This window comes from Ursus maritimus, assembly GCF_017311325.1.
Source record: "Ursus maritimus isolate PB19 chromosome X unlocalized genomic scaffold, ASM1731132v1 scaffold_X1, whole genome shotgun sequence".
In the NCBI taxonomy this organism is placed as follows: domain Eukaryota; kingdom Metazoa; phylum Chordata; class Mammalia; order Carnivora; family Ursidae; genus Ursus; species Ursus maritimus.
In genome coordinates this window covers 122,013,109-122,026,011 of record NW_024423319.1, presented here as the reverse complement: position 1 = coordinate 122,026,011, position 12,903 = coordinate 122,013,109, and positions in this window count along the sequence as shown.

Sequence of the window (12,903 nt, the reverse complement as noted above, 5' to 3'; positions counted from 1 at the left end):
TGCAAAATAAAAATAAAAATAAAAAAAGAACACGCGGTCCTTTTTACCTTAGAGGATGAGGACGCGCAGACGCATCATCCCAGTCCTACGTGCAGGACATTTGTCAAGAAGTAGCACAAGAACAGTATTCGGAAGGCGGCCCTGGAGGTCTTCCCGGAGGAAACGTGCGGCTTGGGGACCAGAACTCCTAAAGCGAAGGACGCGCAGCAGGACTGAACCCCCCGGGAAGCGGGGGGGGGGGGACTGTAATTCGCGGAGATGCTAGCAGATGCAGGTGGCCCAGCCGAGCAGGAGAGGCATGGTGGGGTGCAAGGTTCACAGGTGCCCTGAGGCCGGGACAGCTGGGCAGCCACGTGTTTGGAGGCTGTTCCCACGGGGGAAGGTTCCAGAAGCAGGCGCTAAGGCGTCCTGGGGGCGCCTGGGGACACCTGGCCGCTGCAGGTCGGCGGGCGGCGGGCGGGGGCCTCGCACAGGTGCTCTGGGCCTGGATACGTGGGGGTCCGCCAGCCCCGGCGTGGCGGCCCCAGCGTGCTCACACCTGGGCTGGCCCGCCCAGGGAGTGGCCTGCACGCCTCGGGAGCACGGCGTGTCCCGGCTTGACCCTGGCCGGGCTGTGTGTGTGTCCCGCGGGGGTCGCGGGGAGTCCGCCAAGAAGCCCGACTGGCCGCCAGAATTTTCAGTGAACCCAGCTCCTGCCTCCAACACAGCGCGGCTGAGCCATGACTGTGACGAGCGACGAGCGCAGCTACCTGGACACCAGGTGTTCTTAACCTTTCCTCCGAGGCATCTCTGCGGCTTCTGGCATCTCCGGGTATCTGCTGGAGACCCTGCGAGAACACACGTGAGCCCTGTGAGATCACGAAGCCCTTGTGAATCACCCACAGAGAGCCACGCTTGTCGGGACCACAGCCTGAGAAATCTCGCGAGACCGAGGTCCCTCCCAGAGCGTGGTCCAGCTCCAGTTTCACCTGGTTGAGCCCTGGTGAAGCTCCTTGCCTGGTTCTCGGAAAGAGTGCGTGTTAAACACCTTCCTTAAAGGGGCAGCTGCCTGCAGTTTTTATCCTGCATCTTCTTTTTTCTTTTTCAAAGATTTCATTTAAATTTAGTTTTGTTAGACGTATCAGTGTAATAGATAGCTGCAAGAGTGGATTTTTAATTTAAATTCAGTAGCCAACAAAAAGTAGTACTCATTAGTTGCAGATGTAGTGTTGACATTCCATTGGTATAAAACACCCAGTGCTCATTACATCATGTGCCCATTCTTAATGCCCCATCACCGGTTCCCCCATCCACCCACCTAGCTCCCTCCTGCAACAACCTCAGTTTTGTTTCAAGGTCGAGAATCTCTCATGGTTTTGTCTCCTCTCTGATTTCTTCCATTCAGTTTTTCCTCTCCTTCCCTACAATCGTCTTTGTTGATCCTTATATTCCCACGTATGGTGAAACCATATGATAATTTGTCTTTTTCAGGAGTGGGAGTTTAGTTACCTGTGAATTTGCATCCACACCAGTGCTCTACATCACGTGCCCTCATAGGCCAGCGTCATCAGCTAACCCCATCCCACCACCTGCCTCCCCTCGGCAACCCTGTTTGTTTCATAGGTTTCACTCTCTCATGATTTGTCTACCACTCTGATTTCATCGTATTTTTGTTTTTCTCCTTCCCACTTATGTTCATCTGTTTTGTTTCTTAAATTCACGTAGAGTAAGAATCACTTACTTCCTTCTCGGCTTATTTCACTTACATAACACTGTTCCTCCAAATATCCCACCACGATTGCTGCAAATGGAATTTCATTTTATGGCTGAGTAACTAGTCCGACTTGATATATGTACCACATCTTCATCCATTCATCTTGCATGGACATTTTTAGGCTGCTTTCATTTTTGCGTAGCAAATAGATTGTGATAAAACTATTGGGGTACATTATCTTTGCAGATTGTGTATTCCTTGTATCTTTCATATACCCAGTAGTGAATTGCTGGTCTTCAGGGCTCATCTTTTTCTTTTTTTTTTTTTTAAGATTTTATTTATTTTGGTGACAGAATAGAGAGGCCAAAGCGGAGAGAGCTCAAACAGGAGTGGGAGAGGAAGAGCAGGCGTCACAGCCCAGGGCCTGATTGGGGCTAGTCCACCAACACAGGATCATGCTGCGCGAAGAGATCTTAACTCTGTGCTAAATATACCAAGCGTCCCTATTTTTTTAACTTTGAGAAGGCTCCATATGATTTCCACAGTGGCCATTCACAGGTTTCCATTCCACCAACAGGTGTAGAGGGTTCCTTCTACATCCTTGCACCTCGTCTGCCACGTTCTCTAACACACTAAAAAGTGTCTTATCCATGAAATGATACTGCAGGGGACTCTTCAATTTTGCCAAAGACAGATAAGTGCAATGCTGAAGAGGATAAGCAGCATCTGCAATAGAGATCGGTGTCGTGACAATGACTTAAAGTGGCTTATTGCTTCCTAAATAAGGATTGGTCAGAACTCTTCATTTATTATTGATTATGATTATTATTATTATCAATTCTTGCCCGTGTTGTTTTTAAATCCAAAGATAATAGAACTATTTTTTGAATCTTTGATTGCATCAAGAAGTGAACTTATTACCAACATGTAATAAGCGAAGGGTCATCATCAGATGGAATAACTAAGCTAGTGTGGTACTCACAGATGTCATGTAGCTCAGTCTAAGCTACGTTCTGTATCTTGGACATTCAGGGCTGAGCATCTCAAGATGAAATGAACAACCCCCATGACCTCGTGGAGGCGGGTGGTGGTGCACAATCTATATAAGAGGAACAAGTACGTAAGCAGTTAGAATGTGTTAATAGCATAAGAAGAGAAATAGGAGTTGTCATAGCAGAATAAGCAACACAAGGTAGGCATTTGTGGCTTAGCTTGGTAAGAATGTTTACCAGAAGGGTTGATGGAGAACGCTCATTCTAAATGATGGGGACAACTCCATCAGCGTGGGAAATGCACAAAGAACTTTCCAGGCACTGACAACATCTGTTACAAATTCACAGCTATGCTAGGTGGCAACAGGCAGACATCAGGAGGCATTAATTTTCAGGGAATCTGCAATGTCTGTTTCGATGAGGAATCACTTTATGTGATAATAATTACAAATGTGTTCCTTGGTAAACAGAGAAAAGCGGTCCATTTCAACAAGGCTGTGAGCATGTGTGTGGCAGGCTATATCAGATCTGAACACATTGTTTCACAGAGAGTAGAGACATGTATGCTCATAATTTTATCTAGGCGGGGAGGACAAAGTTTGGACAAGGTATGTTTGAAGAGATAAGGAGAGAACAGGTGGGATGAAGGAGAACAAATGAGGAGGCTTGGCAGAATTTCTCATATTATTAGGGTAAAAGATATTTCCAAAAACAAACTTGAACAATAATGACTCAGTGATTTCCATTGGGTGGAGAAGAAATGAGGTTAAAAAGCACAGAAGCTAGTTTCAGGAGCTGATTGCTGAAAATTTTGTATATGATATTGATTGTGTATTGCCAGTCCATGAGCCAAGCTGATGGGTCCAGAAAAGTAATATGATATTGATAAACGGTTGATATTCATGAGGCTCATCTGTGTTGGAAACCACCACTATAAGATAGCAGGGATGCATGGTGCTTGAGAGTCAAGCTCCAGGAGAAATAAAAGGTTTGAGAAAGATTGTCAACTGTGTAGGGAGTACATAAAGAATTGAGGAGAAAGGACGCCTGGGGGTCTCAGTTGTTAAGCGTCTGCCTTTGGAATCAGTGATCCCAGGTCTGGGATCGAGCCATCAAGCTCCACTCTGCTGGAGCCTGCCAGCTCGCTCTCCCACTCCCCTGCATTGTGTCTCTTTCCAGCTGGCTATGTCGCTCTCTGTCAAATAAATAAAATAAAATCTTTAAGAAAAAAGAAAAAGAATGAGGAGCATTGAGGACCATGAACCATAAAATCAGAGTGGAATTAAGAGAACCCAAAGATAAAGTTTCAACATGAAAGGCAAAAATAGCCGAAAATACTTGGAGTGAATGCACGTTTCTCAAATAGAAATAAATATTGCCCACCCTTGCCCCTCTAAAAGTTGGGTTTGGAGGAGAAAGGTTTTTGTTTTCTTATCTTTCCATCTGACAGTATTTTACATAATTTAAACACTCTTTAAAGGTGTTCCAATTAACATCTGTTGAATGAATGTGAAGTCAAAATGAAGCGTATTGGCAAAGACAAATATGAGAATAGCGTAGCAATCATTTTTTTTGAACACCGAACTAATTTATAGCGCCGTATGCAAAATCTACTAAGGCCCTCTTTTAAGCTTGATCTGAACAATATTGGACGATATTACACTACCTGGAAATTTCGCGGTGAAAATGTGACCGCTTCGGGCGCCTGGTTGACCAGCTCCCTCAGTAAGAGCATGCGACTCTTGATCTCGGATTGTAAAGTTTAGTTCCCCCAGTTGTCATAGAGATTAAAAATAAAATCTTTTAAAAAGAAAGAAAGTGTGCTTTTCAATCTTCCATCCAACCACCTTGAGGTTCATCCAACTCCTCTACTTTACTTTTTTTTAAAGATGATAATCCTCAATGCTACCCTGCTTTAAGCCTCCACACTGAAAGATTTCTAGGGATCTCAAATAGCTCTATCTTGGAACCAATGAAAGCTGGGTATGACTTTCACCCGGAGGTTCGCTTATTTTTGGCCATATTTCCAGGTCCCCTGAGACATGTTGCCCTAGATCTCACTTTGCAACCTGGACGGGATTCTCATCCTCGAGAAGAAAGCTATTTAAACTGGAAGATCTTTGAGAGAATTCACTCTTTTTTGTGCTCGTAACTTTAAAGTTTATCAAAGGAGGATTTGTGTGCAAAGGCTTTGTTAACTTGATATCAACCTATGAGAACTTGAAGCTGATGACTCTTTATTTCTTCTGAACTAATGTCTTGGTCAGGCATCTTTAGTCCAATGAATGAGAGTTGGCTTAACTTAAACATTTCCTTCCTTCACTTTTTCTACGGAGATGCAAATGTTTAATTCACACTAGTCTCTCACTCACCTTCTGATGATTTCTTAATTTCTTTGGATTTGATCCTCTTATATTACAACACCACTCCATCATCACAGCATTCTTTCTTGTTGGAAAACAGAATGGACCCTAAGCATAAATATTAAAAAATAGAATATATATACACCAAGCAGCTCTAATTCTGAGCTAGTTTACATTGAACATTTAAAAACAAACAGAAAGAAATCTAAATGCACCTAGGATACCCTCAGTTTAGGAAAGAACTTGGAAATGTTTGTTATATTATCTGATGATAATAATAAAGCTATAGAAAACACAGCAAGATGAAGCCTAGACTTCACTGTCTGGAATTTTTCTTTTGGTTTATGTTGATACAATCACTTACCAGCTAAGTTCAAGGTATATATTGCCATGTGACTTGACTTAATTTGTTGCTGAGATGATTATCACAATAAGTTAGCATCCATCTCTTAACTAGAGATAGAAGAAGAAAATGTTTTAGTCGTGATGAAGAATCCAGTTACTTGTTGGTTAAAGCAAGAGCACGAGAATGGAAGAAGAGCATCCAGAGCTTCTCTGCAAATATAAGATCTCTAACCTGCGACTTAAATTCTCACTAGCAGGACAAACATCAACATTTCCAAGCTGTGAAATTTCATGGCATGGATCTAAAAATAATAAATTGAAGGTAGAGTTTGAACAGTAATAAACATTTGATCGTTATGTACGTGCATTGCATAGCCTAATGCCAACCATTAAACTATGTTTTGCCTTTTGCAAAGGTTTTAAAAAAGAGAATAAAGCATTCAGGAAACTATTCTAAAGTAATATATTTGAAGAAGTATATTGAAGGAATATATTGAACAAATTCTAAGCTCATTAAGATGTCAGAGGCAGAGATTAACACATCTCTTCTGCCTTCTACCATGATTATATTTTTGTAATGTGGACAGAAAGTGTATTTGATTTTCTATCAACACAGGAGGAAGTCAATAGGACTTTACTGTTTTGTACATCTTTTGGTTACTTTCATCATCAGTTTATTCCTCAAATATATGTTCTAACTACAGAATTGAATAGTTGGCACTATTTTGTTCCCTGGGCTGAACCTTTTTTCCTAAATGGTTCACCCTCTTAAACGCAGACTTTTCTGCTGCATTCTGCAAAGCTATCAAATGCATTTGTGTGTGTTGAATAAAACAAAAATTGAAGAAATCCATGGGGATGTTTATGGCATTGAAGATCAATTACAACAATCTCCTTCTTTTGATTGAATCCAGTTTATCTGTATGGGGTTCAAATTGTGTCATTTAATTACTGAGTTTTCAGTGGAGAAGTAACTTTAACATACTTACATTTATTTTGTCCAAATGAAAATGAATTCAAGATACCCTACAGGTCCAACAATTATACTTCTGATCAATATGGTGGACTGAGATGATCAGAAGAGTTGATTTGCTCTCTCATTTCCAGAACAGAAACAGAGAACTAGAAAAAAGAAATAAATAAGCTAGAGTCATCAACCAATATTAAGGAGGGAAAATCTGACAGATTAGATATTAGGACTCTAAGTCAAAGCAATAAGAGTGAGCTGAAGCAAACAGACTCATGATCTGTAAAACTACGCCTTTGTTAACAGGTGGAAGCTGAAGACCTCACCACACATATGAGAGGTTCAGGCCACACATCAAGAGGGATGGAGATTTTGAAAGTATTCTTTTACTATATATATTATTAGTTTGCTTGCTTTGAGTTTATAAGGAGCTTTTCTGTTGACCAGCCATGGAAGAAGGAATGTTAAAAGACTTCATTTGAAAGTATCCCAGAATACCAAGATGGTGAGGTTATAGAGGCCAAGAGAGGTTCGCTCGATGATCGGCACAAAACTCAACCGCATGAAGCATTAACGATTCGCCGTGACGAGTTAGAACAAGCCTTGGTTAAAAGAGTCCGTGAGGACCCAAGCAAAGCTATTGGCATTTACCTTTGTAGCTGGAGGACAAAAGCAACATGAGAGCTGCCTAGGAGCAGGTGTCTGGTAAAATAAACTTCGTTTTGGAGCCCATGGGCTGCATCCTAAGATAAGGGTGAACCAGGGTGGTGAAGAGATGAATCTTGGCAATGGTGAAAACCACTAAATCTGTCTACATGATGCCATTAGGCGGCGGGCGGGGGCCTCGCACAGGTGCTCTGGGCCTGGATACGTGGGGGTCCGCCAGCCCCGGCGTGGCGGCCCCAGCGTGCTCACACCTGGGCTGGCCCCGCAGGGGTGGCCTGCACCGCCTCGGGGCACGGCGTGTCCCCGGCTTGACCCCTGGCCGGGGCTGTGTGTGTCCGCGGGGTCGCGGGAGTCCGCCAAGAAGCCGACTGGCTTCGCAGGTACTGGTGAACCCAGCTCCTGCCTCCAACACAGCGCGGCGACCGCGAGCTAGCGAGCGAGCGAGCGAGCGCAGCACCTGGACACCAGGTGTTCTTAACCTTTCCTCCGAGGCATCTCTGCGGCTTCTGGCATCTCCCGAGGTATCTCGAGACCCTGCGAGAACACACGTGAGCCTGTGAGATCACACGAGAGCCCGCGAGATCACACGAGAGCCCGCAGCATCGGACCACAGCCTGAGAAATCTCGCGAGACCGAGGTCCTCCCCAGAACGTGGTCCAGCTCCAGTTTCACCTGGTTGAGCCCTGGTGAAGCTCCTTGCCTGGTTCTCGGAAAATTAACGTGTTAAACACCTTCCTTAAAGGGGCAGCTGCACGATTTTTTATCCTGCATCTTCTTTTTTTTCTTTTTTTCAAGATTTCATTTAAATTTAGTTTTGTTAACGTATAGTGTAGTAGTAGCTTCAGAGGTGGATTTTTTTTTTTAATTTAAATTCAATTAGCCAACAAACAGTACGTCATTAGTTGCAGATGTAGTGTTGATTCATTAGTTGCATAAAACACCCAGTGCTCATTACATCATGTGCCCTTCTTAATGCCCATCACCGGGTTACCCCATCCACCCACCCAGCTCCCCTCCTGCAACCCTCAGTTTGTTTCCCGGAGTCCAGAGTCTCTCATGGTTTGTCTCCCTCTCTGATTTCTTCCCATTCAGTTTTCCCTCCCTTCCCCTACAATCGTCTTTGTTAGTCCTTATATTCCACGTATGAGTGAAACCATATGATAATTGTCTTTTTCAGAGGTAGAGTTTAGTTACCTGTAATTTGCATACAACACCCAGTGCTCATTACATCACGTGCCCTCCTTAATGGCCATCATCCGCTTATCCCATCCCCACCACCTGCCTCCCCTCCAGCAACCCTGTTTGTTTCATAGTTTCATCTCTCATGATTTGTCTCCCACTCTGATTTCATCGTATTTTGTTTTTTTCCTTCCCTTCCCCCATGTTCATCTGTTTTGTTTCTTAAATTCCACGTATGAGTAAAATCATACAATATCTGTCCTTCTCGGACTTATTTCACTTAGCATAACACCCTCTAGTCCCACCCACATTGCTGCAAATGGCAAGATTTCATTTTTTATGGCTGAGTAATAGTCCATTGTATATATGTACCACATCTTTATCCATTCATCTGCCAATGGACATTTTTGGCTGCTTTCATATTTTGGCTATTGTAAATAGTATTGTGATAAACATTGGGGTGCATGTATCCCTTTGAATTGGTATTTTTGTATTCTTTGCATAAATACCCAGTAGTGCAATTGCTGGGTCATAGGGTAGCTCTATTTTTTAACTTTTTTTTTTTTTAAGATTTTATTTATTTATTTGACAGAGATAGAGAGAGCCAGCGAGAGAGGGAGCACAAGCAGGGGGAGTGGGAGAGGAAGAAGCAGGCTCACAGCAGAGGAGCCTGATGTGGGACTCGATCCCATAACACCAGGATCATGCCCTAGCCGAAGGCAGATGCTTAACTGCTGTGCCACCCAGGCGTCCCTATTTTTTAACTTTTTGAGGAAGCTCCATACTGTTTTCCACAGTGGCCACACCAGTTTGCATTCCCACCAACAGTGTAAGAGGGTTCCCCTTTCTCCACATCCTTGCCACCATCTGTGCCCCGCATTCTCTAACACACTAAAAAGTGTCTTATCCATGAAATGATAACTTGCAGGGGACTCCAATTTTGCAAAGACAGCAAAGTGCAATGCTGAAGAGGATAAGCAGCATCTGCAATAGAGATCGGTGTCGGACAGTGGGCACAAAGTGGCTTGTTGCTTCTAAATAGGATTGGTCAGAACTCTTGCATTTATTATTGATTATGATTATTATTATATCAATTCTTGCCCGTGTTGTTTTTAAATCCCCTACACAGAAATAATAGAACTATTTTTTGAAATCTTTGATTGCTCTAAGTGAAACTTATTACCAACAGTAATGAAGCTGAAGGTCATCATAGATGGAAATAGCAAGCTGTGTGTGGTGCTCACAGATGTCATGTAGCTCATTAGCCGTCGTTCTGTATCTTGGACATTCAGGGCTGAGCATCTCAAGATGGAAATGAGCAACCCCATGACCTCGTGGAGCGGGTGTGGTGCAATCTATTAAGAGAGAGAACGAGTACGTAAGCAGTTAGAATGTGTTAATTAGCATAAGAAAGAGAAATAGGCATGTTGTCATAGGAACAGAAACGAAGCAAGGTAGCATTTGCTTGGGCTTATGTAAGAATGTTTACCAGAAGAGGTGATGGAGAACAGCCTCATTCTAAATGATGGGGACAACTCCATCAGTGGGAAAATGCACAAAGAACTTTCCAGGCACTGACAACATCTGTTACAAATTCACAGCTATGCTAGGTGGCAACAGGCAGACATCAGGAGGCATTAATTTTTTCAGGTGAATCTGCAATGTGCTGATGAGGAATCACTTTATGTGCTAATAATTACAAATGTGTTCCTTGGTAAACAGAGAAAAGCGGTCCATTTTCAACAAGGCTGTGAGCATGTGTGTGGCAGGCTATATCAGATCTGAACACATTGTTTCACAGAGGTAGAGACATGTATTGGCTCACTATAATTTTTAGTCTAGGCAAGGGAGGACAAAGTTTGGACAAGGGTATGTTTGAAGATAAGGAGAGAACAGGTGGGATGAAAGAGACACAAATGAGGGAGGCTTGGCAGATTTCTCATATTATTGAGTAAAAGATATTATCCAAAACAAGACTTAACAATGACTCCAGTGGTTTTCCATTGGGTGGAGAAGAAATGAGTTAAAGCACAGAAGCTAGTTTCGGGGGAAGCTGATTGCTGAAAATTTGTATATGTTGATTGTGACATGCCAGTCCATGAGCCAAGCTGATGGGTCCAGAAGAGTAATATGATATTGGCATAAAGTTGATATTCATGGAGCTCCTCTGTGTTGAGACACCACCACTATAAGATAGCATGGGATGCCATGGTCTTGAAGGTCAGCGCCAGGAGAAATAGAAAGGTTTGAGAAGATTGTCAACTGTGTAGGAGTACATAAAGAATGAGGAGAAGGGACGCCTGGGTGGCTCAGTTGTTAAGCGTCTGCCTTTGGCTCAGGGCGTGATCCCAAGGTCCTGGGATCGAGCCCCACATCAGGCTCCTCTGCTGGGAGCCTGCTTCTTCCTCTCCCACTCCCCCTGCTTGTGTTCTCTTTCTCGCTGGCTGTCGCTCTCTGTCAAATAAATAAATAAAATCTTTAAGAAAAAAGAAAAAGAATGAGGAGCATTGAGGACCCATGAACAGTAAAAATCAGAGTGGAATTAAGAGAACCCAAAGATAAAGTTTCAACATGAAAGGCAAAATAGCCAATACTTGGAGTGAATGCACATTCTCAAATAGAAATAATGTTGCCCACCCTTGCCCCTCTAAAAAGTTGGGTTTGGAAGGGAAAGGATTTTTGTTTTCTTATCGCACACTGCAGTATTTTACATTAATTTAACACTCTTTAAAGGTGTTCAATTAACATCTGTTGAATGAATGTGAAGTCAAATGAGACGTTTGGCAGACAAATGTGAGAATAGCGTACAATCATTTTTTGAACACCGACTAATTTATAGACGCCGTATGCCAAAGTCACTAAGGCCCTACTTTTTCAGAGCTTGTCTGAACAATATTGGACGATATTACACTTACACGTGGAAATTTGCGGTAGAAAATGTGCTTTTCGGGGCGCCTGGTTGGCTCCCTCAGTAGAGCATGTGACTCTTGATCTCAAGATTGTAAGTTTGAGCCCCACGTTGGGTGCAGAGATTAAAAATAAAATCTTTTAAAAAAGAAAGAAAATGTGCTTTTCAATCTTCCATAACCACCTTGAAGTTCATCAACTCCCTCTACTTACTTTTTTTAAGATGATAATCCTCAATGCTACCCTGCTTTAATGCTCCACACTCGAAAGATTTCTAGGGTCTCCCAAATAGCTCATCTTCGGAACCACATGAAAGCTGGAAGTATGACTTCCACCGGAGGTTTCGCGTTTATTTTTCCATTTTCAGGAATCCCTGAGGACATGGTTGCCTAGTCTCACTTTATGACCTGGACGGGTTCTCATCTCTGAGAAGAAAGCTATTTAAACTGGAAAGATCCTTAGCAAGTTGCAACTGTTTTGTGCTCCGTAACTTTAAAGTTTATCAAAGGAGGATTTGTGTAAAAGGCTTTTGTTAACTTGTATCAACTATAGAGACTTGAAAGCTGATGACTCTTTATTTTATTTCCTGAACTCAATGTCTTGGTCTCCAGGGCATCTTTTAGGTCAATGATGAGCGTTGGCTTAACTTCAAACATTTTCCTTCCTTCACTTTTTTCTCGGAGATGCAAATGTTTAATTCACACTTAATGGTCCTCTCACCTTCTGATGATTTCTTAATTCTTTTGGATTTTGATCTCTTATATTGTCCACACCTCCATCATCCAGCATGTCCTTTCTTGTTGGAAAACAGAATGGACCCTGCTCAAAATATTAAAAATAGAAGTACCATATGACCCAGCAGCTCTAATTCTGGGGATTTTACATTGAACATTTAAAAACAAACAGAAAGGAAATCTAAAATGCAGCCTAGGTACCCTCAGTTTAGGAAAGAACTTGGAAATGTTTAGTTATATTATCTGTGTGATAATAATAAAGCTATAGAAACACACCAAGATAAGCCACAACTTCACTGTTGGGAAAATTTTTCTTTTGGTTTTATTGATACAATCGACACCGAGTGCTAAGTTCAAGGTATATAACATAGTGACTTGACTTAATTTGTTGCGAGATGATTATCACAATAAGTTAGCATCCATCATACCGTAGAGATAGAAGAAGAAAAATGTTTTTCGTCCTTGTGATGAGAATCCGTTACTTGTTGGTTAAAAACAAGAACACGAAAGTGGGGAAAAGAGCATCCAAGAGCTTCTCTGCAAATATAAGATCATCTAACCTGCGGCTTCAAATTCTCACCTAGCAGGAGCAAACATCCCAACATTTCAAGCTGTAGAAATTTCATGGCATGAGATCAAAAATCAAAAATTGAAGGTTGGTTGAACAGTAATAAACATGATCGTTATGTACGTATTGCATAGCCTAATGCCAACCATTAAACTATGTTTTTGCCTTTTGCAAGGTTTTAAAAAGAGAATAAAAGCATTCACGAAACTATTCTAAGTAATATATTGAAGAAGTATATTGAAGGAATATATTGAACAAATTCTAAGCCATTAAGATGTCAGAGGCAGAGATTAACACATCTCTTCTAGCCTTCTACCATGATTATATTTTGTAATGTGGACACGAAAGTGTTTGATTTTCTATCAACCTAGAGGGGGAAGTCAATAGACTTTACTGTTTTGTACATCTTTTGGTTACTTTCATCATCAGTTATTCCTCAAATATTTTGTTCTTACGAGATTATTAATAGTGGCACTATTTTGTTCCCTG